Source organism: Pleurodeles waltl, chromosome 4_1 (assembly GCF_031143425.1).
Source record: "Pleurodeles waltl isolate 20211129_DDA chromosome 4_1, aPleWal1.hap1.20221129, whole genome shotgun sequence".
NCBI classification, from domain to species: domain Eukaryota; kingdom Metazoa; phylum Chordata; class Amphibia; order Caudata; family Salamandridae; genus Pleurodeles; species Pleurodeles waltl.
Window position 1 is genome coordinate 154,525,611 of NC_090442.1, and position 18,293 is coordinate 154,543,903.

Genomic DNA, 18,293 nt, shown 5'->3' on the forward strand with positions numbered 1-18,293 from the left:
TAGGCCTGCCTGCTGCAGGGCCTGAAGCACTTCCTTCAGGTGGATCAGGTGATCCTTCCAGGTGGAACTATTCACAGTTATATCATCCAGACAAGCTGCACTGAACTACTCCAGCCCATAAAAGACTCCGTTAATTAACCTTTGGAAGGTGACAGGTGCATTCTTTAAACCAAAGGGCATTACTTTAAACTGGCAGTGTCCCTCTGGTGTGGAGAATTCTGACCTCTCCTTTGCTCCTTCACTCAGGGTAATCTGCCAGTAACCTGAAGTCAAAGCAAATGTACTATGTACTTAACAGCTCCTAACCTGTCAACAAGCTCATCAGCTCTAGGTATAGGCTAGGCATCAGTCTTTGTGACTGCATTCAATCCTTTGTGGTCTACACAGAACCTCAACTTTTTCGTTTCCCCCTGGGGATTAGGTGTGGTTACCAGCACCACTGGACTGGCCCATGGACTATCCGAAGACTCAATTACCCCTAATTCCAGCATCTCAGCTACCTCAGTCTTGATACTGGCTCTAACCTGGTCAGACAACCTGTACAGTTTACTTTTGACAGGTATGCTATCACTGGTGTCATTGTCATTGATACAGTAAGTGGTGAATCCAGGGGTCAAGGAAAACATACAAGCAAACTGCCCAAGCACCTGCTTGCAGTCTCTGCTGTTGATCTTTCAATTTGGCAAGAGTACCGCTCCCTCCACTGACCCATCTTGCACATTTGTGGAGAGGAGGTCTGGCAGTGATTCAGTCTCCTCTTCCCATCCTTCATCTGTGACCATCATCATTGTCATGTTTGCCCTGTCTCAGTGGGGTTTCAATCTGTTAACATGCAAGATCCTTTAAGGGACCCTGAGGGTGTTAAACTCCACCAGATAGGTAATTGCACCCTTCTTTTCTAGGATTGTATAAGGCCCAGTACACTTGTCCTGGAGGGACGTAGCAGCCACAGGCTTCAACATCCACACCAATTGACCTGGTTTGTATTCAGGCCTGGTAGTTCTCTGGTCATACCAGAGCTTCATGAGCTGTTGGCTGGCCTCCAAGTTCTTCCTTGCCTTACACATGTACTTTGTCATGTGAGATTTCAAGCCTTGCACATAGTCCAGCACATTGTCCTTGGCTTCTTTGAGAGGCTTTTCCCAAGACTCTCTCACCAGACACAATGACTCTCTTACAGGGTGCCCAAACAACAATCCAGACCTCCCTGTATGCAAACAGCAAACATGGTAGGAGAACATCCCATCTCCTCCTGAAATTTGTCAGACAAACCATTGAGCATGCCCTCCAGGATCTTGTTGAACCTTTCCACCAGGCCATTAGTCGGGCGGTGATATGGGGTGATGAACTTGTAGGTAACGCCACAGTCATCCCACATCACTTTCAGATAGATGGACATGAAATCCGTGCCGCTTTCTGATACAACCTCCTTTGGGAAACCCACTCTGGTAAATACACCAAGTAGAGCCCTAGCCACTGATGGTGCAGTGACTATTCTGAGGGGTATTGCCTCAGGGTACCTTATGGCTTGGTCCACTACCACCAAGATATACCTGTTCCCTGAAGCAGTTGGTAGGTCTAGGGGACCAACAATGTCTACCGAGCCCTTTCATAGGGAGTCCCAGCTACTGGCAGTAGTATCAAGGGAGCATTTGTTTTGCCACCTGTCTTGCTATTGGCCTGACTAGTTGCAAAATGGCTGTAAAACTCCTTCACTTTGTCTGAAACACTGGGCCGGTTCCAAGTCTTGTCCTGTCCAAAATGACCTGCCAAGGGGATGTCATGGCTCAGAGTGAGGAGGAATTTTCTATACTTTTGAGGTACCACCAACTTGGCCCCTTCTTGAGGTCTCTAACCTCAGTATATAGGACTCCTTCTTCTCAATATACTTTATGGAATACAAGTACATCATCCTCCGTTTGCTTACAGGCAGTCTGCCTCAAGACCTCAAGAGTGTTACACTCTCTCTGTCCCTGGCAAAACTGCCCTCTGGTGGGTCCACCTGCTCCTGTCAATCCTGCCAAGTCGGGCAGACCTTACAAGGTTTTAACATCATCCTCCGAGGTCACATCCTCCTGCACCTCTAGAGTTCCCTGAGCTGGCTCAGCAGACCCAGTGCCCTTGCTCTTGTCATTTGATACTTTCCCCAATATTTCAGAGTCCAAGTGTCCGGTATTTCCCTGCTGAGCAGCTTGTGACCTGGTCACAGCACATACCCACTCAGGGAGATCCAGCATCCTTGCATGGACCACTCTCTCTACCCCTGACCAATCAGAAGCTTCAAGATCTTTCCCCAGTAGGCACTCCACAGGGTGTGCAGGAGACACAGCTATCTGCTTAGGGCCTGTCACACCCCACTATTCCAAACTCACAAGTGCTATAGGATGGAGTTTGGTTTTCCTGTTTGCATAGGTTACCTGGTGGTACACACCAGGTATAATCTGCTCTGCAGAAGCCAGCTTCTCTGTGACCATAGTCCCGCTGGCTCCTCTAACTCTCAGAGCCTCAACCTCAGTCCCATTGATTTTAGGCCTCTGCCTATACCTCTCAATGCTGGGAGGCAAGTTGGCTAGGGTTGCAATTTCCGCCCCATCCATGGACATTAATGTTGCCTCTGTCACCCCCTTCCCCATCTCTGGCACAATCTCCATTCCCACACCTACACAAGCAATCTCTGTAGACTGCCCACAGTGGGAGGCTTCATTTTGCAAACAGCATCTCCTATTTTGTGGCCTGGCAGATGACTGTCAAAACACTGTCCTGCCTTCATTAGGTCACAAAACTTTCCTGCCTGTGTGGGATCAGAATATTTCCCCATGTACCCCTTCTTACTGAAAGTGGCATGGCTTGGGGTCTCACCTTCTTGTGTAGGCTTTTGGGGACCTTGTGAGTACTCCTTCTATTTTTGACATTCTTTCCCCTGGGCTATCCTCTGGGAAGGGGCCTGTCCTCCTTTCTTTTGGTCACCTCCCTGGGGTTGGTAAGACACCCTGGTTCTCATCCACTCATTAGCTGTCTGCTCCAGTTCCCTGGGGACAGACAACTTTGAGTCCACTAGATACTGGTATAACGGCTCCTGTACACAATGAGTCAGGATGTGCTCCTTAAGTATTAAATTGAACGGCCCCTTATAGGTACTCACTTGGTTACCCTTGATCCAGCTCTCTAGTGCCTTCACTGAGACACATACAAAGCTCACCCATGACTGTGTGCTCACCTTCTGGGTGTCCCTGAACTTCACCCTCTACTGTTCTGGAGTCAAACCAAATTTCTCGACCAAGCATTGCTTCATTTGAGAGTAGGATTTTGCCTCAATCCCCTGTAAGGTCAGGAGCCTATCCCTCCCAGCTATTGGAATCAGTTCCCATAGGAGCGAACCCCAGTATTGTGCGTGGACCTCTTGCATCTCAAGGTCCCTCTCAAATGTAGTCAACCATTTGTCAATATTCTCCCCCTCAATTTACATTGGAAGTATTCCCTTGGGGAGCCTAGAGCGACCCCTATCCCCCCCCACCCCGGGTATCAGCACTTTCCTCATTGTTGCTGCCACCGCTCCTTCTCTCTTCTTCCCTTGCCCCCTCTTCTTCTCCAGCTGTAGTTTCTCCTTTTCTGTTGCTAGGGCATCCAATTGAGCCTGCAGCTTTCTCTCTGCAAGAGACAGTGTTGGTTCACCTAGGGGTGAGCCTTCCCTCCCCCACCTAGCTGGGATCACAAACTTAGGCACCAACGCAGTTTTGCACCAAAAAGTTTAGCACCAGCTTGCATCATTTCTGAGCACCAGCTGGGAACCATATTTATGGAATGGTGCAAGCCAGTGCAAATGGTAGGCTAGCGTCCAAAAAAATTACGTTAGCGGGTGGGGCTGGCTGTATGGAAGAATGGGGTTTTGCACCAAAAAATGACGTTAGGCAGGTTAGAATAAAAACCAAAAAATGACTTTAACCGGACTAGCAACATTTTCGGACGCAAAACCATACATACCACATGACTCCTGTCTTTTAAAAGACAGGAGTCATGCCCACCACCCCAATGGCCAGTACAAGGGTCCAGGGTCCCCTGGGCATGGCCATTACACCCAGTGCCATGTAGGGGGGCCCACTTGGCACTTAAAAAAAATATATATATACTTACCTGTACTTACCTATACTTACCTGGGATGGGGTCCCCATCCTCCGCTGTCCCTCTGGTGTGGGAGGGGGTGTCCCTGGGACCTGGAGAGGGCACCTGTGGGCTCATTACATGGTGTTCCACCATGGAAATAGACCCACAGGTCCCCTAACGCCTGCCCTGACCCAGGCGTTAAATAATGGTGCAAAGCAAGCTTTGTACCATTATTTGACCCCTCCTCCACCCCTGTGTGATTTTAGCACAGGGGGATAAATATGGCGCTAAGGCCATAGAGTCATTTTTTGCACGGGAATGCCTACTTTGCATCTCATTGATGCAAAGTAAGTTTCCACGTCCCAAAAATGACTAACTCCATAAATTTGGCACTAGACGGGTCTAGCGCCAAAGTATAAATATGGACTTAGTTTTGCACAGAATTTGCTTAACAAAATGATGCAAATTTGGCGCAAAACAAGTATAAATATGCCCCGTAGTGCTGGAAGTAGTGGACAGGGCATCATCATCATCCTCCTCCTGGTGGAGGTCGTTGGAGGGGTTGCCTCCCCCCTCCCCTTCGTTCTCTGGAGCTGTCTGTGTCCAGGCCCTAAGGGACCTAATCAATTCTGCTTTCCCAAGCTTGTTGTTATTAGGTATTCCCCCGGACCTACACTGAACCCTAAACTCAGTCTCCTTGTTTGTTCAGTTTAGCCAGATCCAGCTCCAGGGTATTGCTACTTTTGGGTCACACAAACTTTGCAATCAGAAATAGAACAAATTTGGAAAAAATCAAAAGAATCGATTAAAAATCAGTTTTAGTCCAAATCACAAAAATCCAACATCAAAAGTTGTGTTCTAAGTCAATTCAGTGATTTTTTACGGATCTTAACCCAGTTTACTGTATGGTGTAATTCAAATACAAGTCCACATCCACACTGCTGAACACCAATTAAGTTAGAGGCTGGGTATTGGTAGATATAAGTACACACCTACCACTAGCAATGCACCCCCAACACAGGGTTATGCCCAGTCATGGTCTCAAAACATTAGACCCTGGCTCAACCCCTGGTAGCTTGGCAACGAGCAGGCAGGCTTAACATAGGAGACCGGTATGTAAAGCATCTAAATGCACCAATACAGCACATAAGTAAGATACAACACACAATAAAAATCCCACACCAATTTATAAAAATAGGCCACAGCAAACACTTCATGTATAACAGTGGGGCCTGTAAAGCAGGTCCTCCTGTCAAAATCTGAAGCTTTCAACTCTGTCCTCTGCATGCGTGCAAGGGACAGAGATGAAATGCTTCAGGAAGCATGGAGCTGCTGTTGAAGCATTAAGGCTTCCCCCGCAGTGGCAGGTAGCCAGCATGGGCTTTTTATTTAAAATAATATTTAAAAAAATATATATATATATAATAATAATAAATAAATAGGGACCGCAGAGAAGCCCTTTAGGGCTCCTCGTGGTCCAAGAAAGCCCATAAAGGGTTAAAAAAAAATTTTTTAAACAAAAACCCATAGCTCACACTGAGCTTTAGGAGTTCGAGTCCAGCTGGACTAATTTCCTTCTTTTTTTATATTAAAAAAAATTATTGTTTTTTAAAAATAATAAATACATGTTCTATTTTAAATAGAACACATATATCTCATTTTAACTATATGAGATATTAAAGCCTAAAAAGACTCTGGCCCTCATTATGATCTCAGCGGTAAAGACTGCCGAGGTCAGCGCTGGCGGTCAACAGAAGACCGCCAGCGCACCGGTCTCCCTGCCGGCCATATAATGTTTTCCCTGCTGGGCCGGCAGGCAGAAACAGTGTTTCTGTCCGAGAGCAGGGCCTTAACATGGACGGCGGCTCCAAATGGCCACCAATGTTGGTGTCTGGTGGGTGCAGCAGCACACGTCGCACAGATCACTGCGCGACGGGGCACTGCACAGTGGCCCCTGCACTGCCCATGCCAAGTGCATGGGTGGTGCAGAGGCCCCCAGGGAGGCCCCGGAGCACCCCTTCTGCCAGCCTTTCCCTGGCGGTGGCAGAGGACCGCCGGTGGCGGTCTTCCCTTGTTATTTATATGGCGACATCCCGGTGGTGGTAATTTACATAATGAGAGCCTCTATCTCTTTCTCTCTCTTTTTCTGTCTGTTTTTTAATTTATCCCACTCACACACCCACTCAGAACTCACGCACCCATTCACAGACCCACTAACACCATCATGCACCCACTCACAGACCTGCGCGCACACTGACGCACCCAGTAAAACACTGATGTACGCACTCTCACACCCAGCAGACAATTTTACAAGCACTCTCACCCACAGATACACCCTCTCACACCTATTCTCACACCCAGAGAAGCCACGACCAACACCCACCGCGCCCGTCCAAAGGACTGTGCTCAGCATGGGTGTGGGTGGTTAGAGGGCGTTGGCCGCAGGGTCTGCGGCCAGGTCTTGTAGGCAACCTCCCCTGCGCATGGGTGAAGGCCATGCATGGTGCAAGGTTGGGTGCTTAAAGGGGGTTGGCTTCAGGGCTTCTTGCGCAGCGGTGGTTTGATTAATCAGTAGTAATTAAAATTAATATAAGTTAAGAAAACCATAGAAATTCACTGAAAAAAACAAAGGTGGAAGGGATGGTATAGTTAGGAAAAATAAATTTTTTAAAACATAGAAATTCACTTAAAAAAACAAAGGTTACAGGGACATTATAGTTAGATTCACATTCTAAACGTACAAAACCATAGAAATTCACCGGTTATAGTTAGAGTTACCTCAACTAATTATGCGCCCTAACGTAACTATAACTTGCGCCCTCTCCATACACTGCTAATTACCTCACAAATTGCGGCATTCATGTCAGCTTTCATAACATCATTGATAATATCAATATAATACTGGCAGTAAACTTTTTGGTGAAAAAACTGTGCATGGCTCCGTGCTTGCTGAAGCATTTAATCTCTGTCCCCTGTATATGTGCAGTAGACAGAGATGAGAGCTCTGTTGTTTGACAGCAGGACCTGCTTTAAAAATCACACTGTCAAACAGCAGAGTGTGTGCTGTGACTTGGATTGGCTGCAGAGCTGCAGCCAAGCCACAGCAAACAGCTATGACCTGAGGGTGGGGACCCTGGGACATAGCAGGAGGTGGCCCTGGGGGTGGGTGGTTCCCAGGGCCATGAGAGACTCCACGAGGGAGTACGTGCGCCCCCCTCCGATGTTTACATAGCCCTGAAGGGTGGTGGACCCTGGGGCAGCTGGGGCAGGCGCGCGGCCCCCTTGCTCCAAGTACAGTGTTGCCCCAGGAAATTGTGGTCCCTAGGGCAGTGGGGAGGGGCTAAGTGGCCCCCCACAAATACGATGGATTTTTCCCCTGGTGTAGTGGTTCCTGGCGTGTGGTGGAGCCACAGGCCTTCCCGAATAATATTAGCTCAATGCCACAGAGAGGTAGTGGTCCCCGGGGCAGCAGCAGGGGGCCAGGCACCCCCCCACACATATTGCATGAAAGCCCTAGGGAGATGGCGGTCCCCATGGCAGAGGAGGGGCCACAAGCCCCCCACCCTGCAAAAAAATAAACCCCGGGGAGGTGGCCATCCCCGGGGCATCGGGAGGGAGCCAGGAGGCCCCCCCTGCTTTTTTTTTTTTTAAAAGCCCCCTGGACTTAGCCCACCCGGGAGCATTAGACTAACAAAGCGCAGGAGACTGCACTTAGTTTTTTTTTTTAATTTAAACAATGGAGTCATGGCTCCACCGCCTCTCTGCTTGTCAAATCAAAAAAGAATGCTTTTTAGCCCTGGAGGGTCCCATAGCTAAGGGGTCAGGGTGTTCGTACCCTGACCACTTTTGTTTTTTTATTCTTTTTTCTTGGGAAAATCCCAAGATGGCTGACTAGTGATCAGCCATTCAGATTTCTGCACGAGATTGGCAGGGGTTGCAAATCCTAGGTATCCCTAGATATAGTAATTTGTTTTTCCCTTAATTTCTCAAGAACTACTAAACGGAATTACACCAAAACCGAAAAAAGCACTTTTTCTGGACCAGGGCCTACCTTCCTGCCAAATTTGGTGTCATTCCGTCCAGTAGTTTTTGCGCTATTGCTGTTCAAAATCTCTATGGAAAAATTAATGGGAAAAATGTGTTTTGGGACCTCCCCTCCCCCCCCTCAAATCCCCCTGGACGGATCACTCAGAAACGTTCTAGACAGCAGCTGATGGGACTGGCAAATCTTTTTAGAAAGTTTTGTGAAGATTTGTAAAGTGGCACAACAGATATAGGCAAGTAAAAAAACGCTTTTTATGTGGAAACTAGGTCCTAACTGTAATTTGCCAAGTGGTGACTGCCACTAGGTAATTTAGATATATATTTATTTGACAAAACCTTGATCATTAACCTATCCTCCAAAGAGCTGCAGCAGCATCATCTGAATTTATTGAATAAGGGCCTCACTTTTGTCCCAATAACCAGAATGGATCTTGCAAATGCAAGGATCAATCTATATAAATTCTGTCGAAAACTGAAATTGCTAAAATACTATGCAACAAGACACAATCAGAGGCAGTTGGAAATGAGTGAATCTAAACTTGAAATGTCCAATATTTCTCCTATACTGACGAGTGAGATAAGCAACCTGAAACTACTCTCTAGTCTAGAAGTTGAATCATTTGGGGTGGAGGGTACTGCAGCAATCAGCTCCCTTCCAGACAAAGCATTTTGTGAATCAGTGGGCATTCCTATAAATGCAACCATAACTAGTGGCTGTAAGATGAAATCTAAATTTTATCCTCAATTACAAGCAGTAATAAAATTTATATATTCTAAGAAATAATTATGGAAGAATTGAACAGGATTGGCATGAAAAGAGGACAAAAAGGGAAAAAAATATGCATAGAGGAAATATGACAAGGGAGGACTGACAGGCCTTAAAAGAATTGAAGGATGGTCAGATAATAATCAAGCCCTCGGACAAAGGAGGAAACATTGTGGTCATGGATTGTGAGAAATACATCAAGGAGGCAATGAGACAAATTGGGAATCAAGACAATTACAAACGAGCAGATGCCGACCCTACAGATGAACATACTAAGATATATCATAACAAATTGAGAAAATGGCGTGACGGATGTCTCCTCGATGATCAAGAGAATGCATACCTGAGAAATGACCACCCAATGAGACCTACCATATACTTTGCACCAAAAATCCATAAAAACACTGACAATCCACCTGGTAGATCAGTAGTGAGTGCAATAGGATCACTGTTAGAAAACACCACCAGGTTCATAGACATCTTCCTATTTCCATATATACCCCCCCCCTTGTATCATATACCAGGGATTCAAGGGATTTTCTCAGTCGTATAAATGGTATTCCTTGGAAGCAAGACTATCTGATGGCAACAATAGATGTCGTATCACTGCACACCTCAACAGAACATATGCATGGGATCAAGGTGTGTGAGTATTATCTCAGATCACTGTCAGAGAGCCTCCTTGAACATACAGAAATGTTATTAGAAATGTTGGAATTTTGTCTGACCCATAATACATTTCTATTTAACAGCAAATACTATTTACAGACCTGCAGAACTGCAGTGGGTACTTCTTTTGCTCTGACCTATGCAAACTTGACAATGGGTCATTGGGAGGCTGAAATAACCTGGGCCGATAATAACAAAGATTTTTTGGAACAAGTTTCTTAGATGTTTTATTTCTCATCTGGCATGGAAGTGGTATTTAATGGAGTTCATTAAATCATCGCATGATAATCCCCAGAAATTGAATTTAACTTATTAAATCAATGCCCCCAGAATTACATACCTGGACATAACAGTTTATATTGAAAATGAGAAGGTATGCACTCGTATTAGGCTACCCTAAAAGTGTGTTAAAGGATGCTCTGAGTAGAGCCCACAAACGTAAGAGGGATGAACGTTTGATTCCAAAACATTCTAATGTAATCAACACAGAAGTAAAACCTATAATTTGATATATCATGGAATATGATGAGTCAAGTAGTCTTGTGAAACAATCATTACAGCGACATTGGCAATTCCTCAAAATGGATGAGACAATAAAACAGATGCTACCAGATCATCCATTGGTCACTTATAGTAAAACAAGATCTCTAGGACAACATTTGACAAACAGCTTCATGACAGTTATCCCAAAAGACAAAATAAACTGGCTTACTGTGTCCTAAAAAGGATTTTGGCGCTGTCAGAAGTGCAAGGCCTGTCAGATAGGACAGAGTATAAACACATTTAAGTCACAGAGACGTAGGACATTCCGGATCAATGACTGGATCAACTGTGAAACCCCATATGTAGTTTACTTTTTTTAATGCAGATGTGGTAAATCATATATTAGTAGTACCATCAATAAACTAAAATTACAAATTTTGCAACACCTGTGTGCTATCCAAAATAAGGACATGACCTATGCTGTGGCCAAGCACATATGGGCTAATCATGGAGGGAATAGTACAGGCCTTTGTTACTATGGAATTCACCATGTGAAGAAAGCTCCAAGAGGTGGAGATTGAGAATGTGAACTGTGGCAGTCGCAATCAAGATGGATCATATTGATGAATACGGAGCTGCCATGGGGTTTGAACTCTGATACAGAATTACATGTATTCTTATGCTAAAGATATGTGTGACCTGTTCAATGTGCATTTGTCTACAATTCAGGAAGTATACTGAGATCTCATGATCCCAAACTGGAGTATATTGAGTGAAGTAACCAGAGAAAAGTAGTGTAGTGTTGAGACCATGACAGCTTGCTTTCTGTGGACTAATTCCATTTGCCTATCTTTCACCTACAATAGTTGGCATGTTAGTGATGCATTGAGAGACGGTTTTAAATATATTTAATCTAAGTGCAAGGTGAATTGTGGGCCTAGACCTAAGGTGTCAGGAATGATCTAGGGAAATGGGGGGCAGTTCATTAGGGATGTTGATTCTATAAATCATGATGCAGAAGGTGGTATAGAAACGTAGTATGCATGGACATCCCTGTTGATTTTATTTCAGCATGTGCCACCCTTTAAAGTGTGGTTTAGCAAGGGTGACTTTATATTATAACTCAGTGATGTTACACAATGAGGAGAGTGGTACAATTTATATGGAACTTTCATTCCCCCACAACTTGTTTAACAGAAGCATTTGTCACTTTAGATACAAGTGTAGAGTTCTATATGATAGTGTCAATTTTATTTGATCGTAAATTACATGCTGACACCCAGGGAGAGACCGCCCATCTTGAGATTGGGAATATGTGAAGAACAATTCTGAGGAACATTTTTGACTTCATAGTAAATTGGTAACACTGTTTGATCAAGTAAGATGACCATCACTCTTGGATGCACAGTCACTTTCAATAATCCATACAAAATCAGCCCAAATTGTTATACTATGTGGAATTCTCTGAAAGCAAACTGTTGTTTTTCATGCACTATTTGTGAAAAACAAATTCTAGGAGTAGACTGAGTATTTTCATGCATTATTTGTGAACCCCCAAAGACTGCAGGTGTACACTTTTGACAATAAGAGCTTAACATTATTATGCAATATAGCTTTAGATGTTGGTCTGCCAACAAGTGACATGTATTGAAAATCATTATGAACCAAGAGTACTGTTACTTATATGAATCTATAACAGCACTGGGCACTATACTATACAATGTGGGGCAACAATATAATTGGCAGCAAAGATAATTTTATAAATGACAGTGTTTTGCACTAAGATTTAAGAGTACTGTTACTGTTACTAGTCACTTTCTGATATTGAAATATAATAAAAGTATCATTGGCAACAATGACTATGGTTTTGTATGCAGAATCAAAAGTACTGTTACTGTCATTTGTTTACATTGGTACTAGTCACTTTATTATGCTGAGATGCAGCACATTTATTAATAGCAGCAATGACCATTTTGGAACTGACAATGCTCTGCATTAATAGTACTGTGATTTTCATATAGTGTACACTGTGCCTTTAAGGGAGGAGAGTTATATGTAACCTAAACTATGCTCCATCCGTTTCTATTAATGGGGGGGGGGGTTGGGGGGTGGGGCGGGTGGTCAGCTTCTTTTCAAGTACACTTACCCTTTATGGGTTTCATGGCCAGTTGAAGGCTATGGCCGAAACACAACACCATGTTTTTTTGGATGGCACCGCTCGCACAGTTTCATTAAATGCAATAAAAAGGACAAATTGCACCTGGCTGTGCTGCCTTTCTTTTTGAAAGTCGCTCTGGGCCTTGGAGATGTAGTTGTGCCAGGCAGTAACGACTCAAGGAGGACACCTGTTTATATCTATCTATCTATCTATCTATCTATCTATCTATAGATAGATAGATAGATATAGATATATATATATATATATATATATATATATATATATATATATATATATATATCTTCTATCTATCTATATATATATATATATATATATATATATATATATATATATATATATAGGGGGTTATTACAACTTTGGAGGAGGTGTTAATCCGTCCCAAAAGTGACGGTAAAGTGACGGATATACCACCAGCCGTATTACGAGTCCATTATATCCTATGGAACTTGTAATACGCCTGGTGGTATATCCGTCACATTTGGGATGGATTAACACCGCCTCCAAACTTGTAATAACCCCCATAATAATATAATATATATATATAAAACCTGTTTATATATATCTATTTCTCTCTATATAAATATATATATATATATATATATATATATATATATATATATATATATATATATATATACATATATACATATGATCTGCAACAGGTTATATATATAACCTGTTTATATCTATCTATCTTTCTCTCTCTCTCTCTCTATATATATATATATCCATATGGTCTGCAAAGCGACACGCTCTAATGGTTGGTGCCAGCGTGTGAGTTCAAACCATAACCTAAATTAATTACATGCAAAACCAAACCAATGCTGCACTCCTGGAGGTTATGTAGGCAATCACCATTTATTTCTCAAGCAGCATTACATTAGACTCCACCACGCGTTTCGACTCATAGGGGCATATTTATACTCTGTTTGCGCTGGATTTGCGTCATTTTTTTTAATGCAAATCCGGCACAAACTTAACTCCATATTTATATTTTGGTGCTAGACATGTCTAGTGCAAAAATATTGGAGTTAACGTCATTTTTTGCCTGCGGAAAACAACCTTGCGTCAACGAGATGTAAGGTAGGCGTTCCCGGGCAAAAAATTACTCTAAGGCCTTAGCGCCTTATTTATCCTCCCGTGCAAAAATCACGCACGGGGGGAGGGGTCAAAAAAGCTTTCTTTGCACCATTTGTTAACGCCTGAATCAGGGCAGGTGTTAGGGGACCTGTGGGCCTATTTCCATGGTGGAACACCATGGAATAATCCTTTAGGTGCCCGCCCCAGGGACACCCCCACCCACACCAGATGGACATCCGAGGATGGGGGACCCCATCCCAGGTAAGTAGTCTTGTAGTATGGATGGTTTTGCGTCAGAAAATGACGTTAGACAGGTTAGAATCTTTTTTTTTTACTCTAACCTGCCTAGCATCATTTTTTGGTGCAAACCCCCCTTCTTCTATACCGCCAGCCCCACCCGGCTAACATCATTTGTTTTTACGTTGGCTTACCCTTTGCACCGGCTTGCACCATTCCATAAATATGGTGCCCGGCTGGTGCAAGCCGGTGCTAAACTAAAAAGTATAAATCAGGGTCTAAGTCTTTAGCAGCTCGTACATCTCAGTCCGTACACATTCTTTACAATATGAATACATATCGCCACTAGGTAGTTATAGTTAGGACCTTGTGTTTTTTACTTGCCTATCTCTTTGGCACCGTTTGATGAATCTTACAAAATGTTCCCAAAAAATGTGACGCTCAATTGAGCTGCGGTCTGAAAATTTTTGGGGCGGATCTTTCAAGGGGGGGGAACGAGATAAAGGGGGATCCCAAAACGTGTTTTCTCTATGTTAATTACCATAGGGTTTTTTAATAGGAATACAGCCTGAACCGCTGGATGGAATTACACCAAATTTGGCAAAAGGGTAGCTCTTGGTCCAGAAAGAACAATATTTTGTCATTTGGTGTAAATCCATTCAGTAGTTTTTGAGATATTAAAGAAAATTCAAATTTGTATATCTGGGCGGAGCCTAAGCACATATCTCATGGTGAGATTTGATTGGCTATCAGAACTTCAACAAAAAAATGATGACAGCCACCTTGGGACCAATATACATGATAGCACCCCATTGAAATGCATTATAGTGAATGGCAGGTTTTGAGGATCACAAAAAAGGGGAAACATATAAAGGGTGATAACAGATTTTGGTTACGATATAAATAATTTGTTGCTAAGGTGATTTTGCCCTTTGAAAACCCTGTGAAAATATTCTACTGGGATTTCCTGAATCATGTTTGAGAGAAAACAGTTTCTCATGAGTTTCCCATAAAGGAAAAGCTAAAAGGAGAGCATATTTTCTATACATTCACACGATCTTCCTCAGCCATATGAGAATGAAGTCTGACATTTTGAGTAAAACATGACCTTCCAACAGGAGCATCCAGTTACTTGATTCCCTTGTGTTCTACTGAAGCCTACCAGAGTGTTCTAAAGAACAAGTAAAGCGCTAATAGTCTTACTTATGACAAATGTTCCGCGCTCCTGAAGCCATCTTGATTGAATCAAAATGGTAAAACTGAAAACATTTAATTTAGAAAGGAACAAAATGAGGGGGGTCATACTCGTGCCCTCGCAATGCACTGCTAATTACCCCAGATATTACATCACTAATGACATCTTCTATGACATCATTGATAATATCACTGTAACATTTGCAGTAACATTATTGATGAGAAAATTGTGCATGGCTAGGGCCCGGGTTATAGTTACATTAGGGCACAAGTTATAGTTACTTGAAATAACTCTAACTATAACAGCTGAATTTCTATGGTTTTGTACTTTTAAAATGTGAGCCTACCTATAACATCCCTGTAACCTTTGTTTTTTTAAGTGTATATATATATATATATATATATACATACACACTTGACTGCATAATACATTTTCGTTGTAAAGGCATATTCATGGTAAAAAATTGTGTTGTAAAGACATGCATGGTAAAGACACATGCATTGTAATGAATGTGTGGTAAATGTAATGTGTGTTAATGGCCACATTGTAAAGGCTGTTTCCCCTTCTCCAACCACAAAGAAGAGTCAATAAAAATGACAAACTTATTTTTAATAATACATACACCACGGCTAGTAATGACATTTAGAAAATAGTTAAGAAATAATGGGACTTAAACCTTGCAACAAATAGGTAAAGCAATGTTTAAATGAGATTTAGATGTGCAGGTTTTAGATGCTATTTTAATATTAATTAGATAATTTACTGATGTTCATAAATTTTATATAATATTGCGTGTTGTTTTGTATTGGAAGTTGTCCTGTCGTAATGGTACAAGGTTTTGAAATAAATAAACTGAGGTATTCATACCAAATCTATTGCAAGTGTGAATCATACTGGTGGTTCTTAGCCATGTTCTTGTTGCTTCTTATTCGTGGCTGCACAGAAATACAATCATAATGGCTGATGTGAGTCTTGCAGTGCCATTAGCAATGGGGTGTCATGGATGAATTATGTTAGGGCAGTTCATGTCTTAAGTGCAGCCACATTTAAGTCAGGCACATATTCAGATATCAATGCTTCTGTACACACTTGCACTCTGTACAGATAAAAATGTGTATTGGTCAAAGTATTACCCTCCCATCCAATTGAATGTCATTTTATATCCAATCCGGGGTGGAATTTATTAAGTTTCTTTAAATGGGCATTCAATTTTGATATTTTACTGAAATTCAGTATATTATAAAAAGCTAAATCATACCCACACAATAAAATAACCATAATCTCTGTCTGAGATTCAACTGCCATTCCTAAAGTTTGAGGGTAATGCATTCACATTAATGCTAAATAGGTGCATGGAGAGCCCATTTTCACCTCAAAGACTAGAAAAACATACCCTGCTTTGCTGCAACACTTTCACACATATGCTTTCTGTCTGTAACAATCTAACATATATGCTCACCTATAAATGACAAGCCCATGATTCAAAGGGTCCCAAGAATGCGTCAGAAATACTGACTCATCCGAGGGAAGGATGCCACAATGTATTCTCCCAAAAAGTGATGCATTGCTGAAGTTGGGCTTAAAACTAGCACAACTTCAGCAATGCAACAAAAACACAAAGGTGATGTGTCAGTTCTGACTGACGCAAGTAGCCTTATGTGTGGGGACCAATGTAATAGAGTATGGAATGGTGGAAAACTCACCTTTTACTCTATTACATTGGTCTTGGATGTACAGTATGTGTGACATATTGAGTGACACTGTCCTGTGAGTGGATGCAAGTATGTAGTGTATTGTAAAGTGGCAAATAATGTGTTACCTACCTAATGTGTGTAGTTACTGTTGTGCTTTGGAGTACGCTTGGCTGGACTTCGGGACTCATTTCTATATGGAGATGTGACAATCCTGGCCTGCCTTTTCCATGGTATCTCAAGTGCCAGGTCCTAGGTTGGTCAAGGTGTCCTACTATATGATTGTTACATGTGTAGGCCTACTGCTGGTTGAGGAGATGTGATTTTATAAGTCATTACTGTGTGTAAAGTGACTTCAGTTGGTCAGATTCCTATTAAAAACTCACTGCGTCATTTCCTATGCCTGGGTTACAGAGGCATAGGAATTTTGACACATTCAAGGCTAAAAGTGACGCATCTCAAAGATGGGTCACACATTGGAAAACATGTCACTATCACTGCGTAAGTCCTAAGTGAGTTTTAATGAAGGAACGCCTACCCTGCATACATTGTAAACAGTGTGGCACAGTCAGTTATAGCTCAGGTATTCTTTGATGCAGGCCATCAAAAACGGACGCATTGGGCCCAATGCACCGTTTTGTAAACATAGGGCACTATGGAGCAGAGAATGAGCTGCCAATGTATAAAAAACAAATGAAGCAACAGTGGTGCAAGCTTCTTTAAATATGCCCCTTTGTGTTTTGCAGTACACACCGCCGTCCACTTATATAAGCGGACATGTGTGCGGTAAGCACCTCTTTTTATTTTTTCCCTGGCAAACTTATATTCAAAGGTAATTCCTGCACTCTGTAAATAACTCATTCCTGGGAACAGGTATTTACTGGGTGAAGTAAATTACTTTAGTGTTTCATCTTACTCGAATGAGTGCCAACAATACATACTGATGCACAAGCAAATACAAGTATTTTTCTATTTATTTTATTTTGGGGGTTTGTAAACACTACAAATGATCCTGAAATAGCCTCAATGTGCTTTGCGCTACTGGTACAAGTGATATAGTTGTGGCTTATCATCACAGAAATCTATGGTTTCATTTAATAAAGGCTTGCGGTGGGGTGCACACAAAGAAAAGTGACACAAAGTGGTGCAAACAGGAACGACAATCAACTTTCAATCATAAAAATTATTTTGCATCAAAAGTGGACACTTGTGCAGCACCAAAATTACTTTGCACCAATATCATGTTAAATTATGCAAAGAAGATGTGTCTGTGGTGGGAGAGAGCAAAAACCGTGAGGTTTGGCATAAAGCCACAACTACTACAGTAGCGTGATTTTGTTTGCACCAAATCCTAACATCAAGTAAAACCAGGTATAAGCAAACGGTGAAGCAGCAAATAGTGCCTAATGGACCTATGTGTAACATGTGCTCTAACCTAAAGCATACATCATACATGTTTGACTCAATGCTGTTCTCTGCACATAGAAATTGGTACTAGGGGGTACTGCCTCATGTACAAATCCTACGCGAGACATTCTGGCTCACCTTTCATCATAGTGCAAGGCTGTGTAAAGAGTGTTGCTCCAATTGATAGAATGTATGTGTCAATTACTTTGTTTTCTTTTGAGCACTCACACTTTTCTTGAGCAGTGAGGCTGATGGGTATGTCTTCCTACATTGTCTATAGCTGGTGGTCCTACCTATAATCCTAGCAAAATATGGCATTGCAAAGTGTATTGTGGCGGTATAGTGTTGGATGATGTGTTGGCTATGTGTGGTGCTATGACAGAGTGTGTAATGTATGGAAATCAATGTTGATTGAAACGGTGTGGAGTTGCAGGGTTTGGT

General features: G+C 42.5%; 1 protein-coding gene across 1 annotated transcript in view; it reads left to right on the plus strand.

The window, feature by feature from the left end:
- Window positions 1–18,293, plus strand: part of LOC138287141 (solute carrier family 23 member 1-like) — a 343,235-nt gene that overhangs the window by 58,968 nt on the left and 265,974 nt on the right. The gene's annotated exons all lie outside the window — the stretch shown is intronic.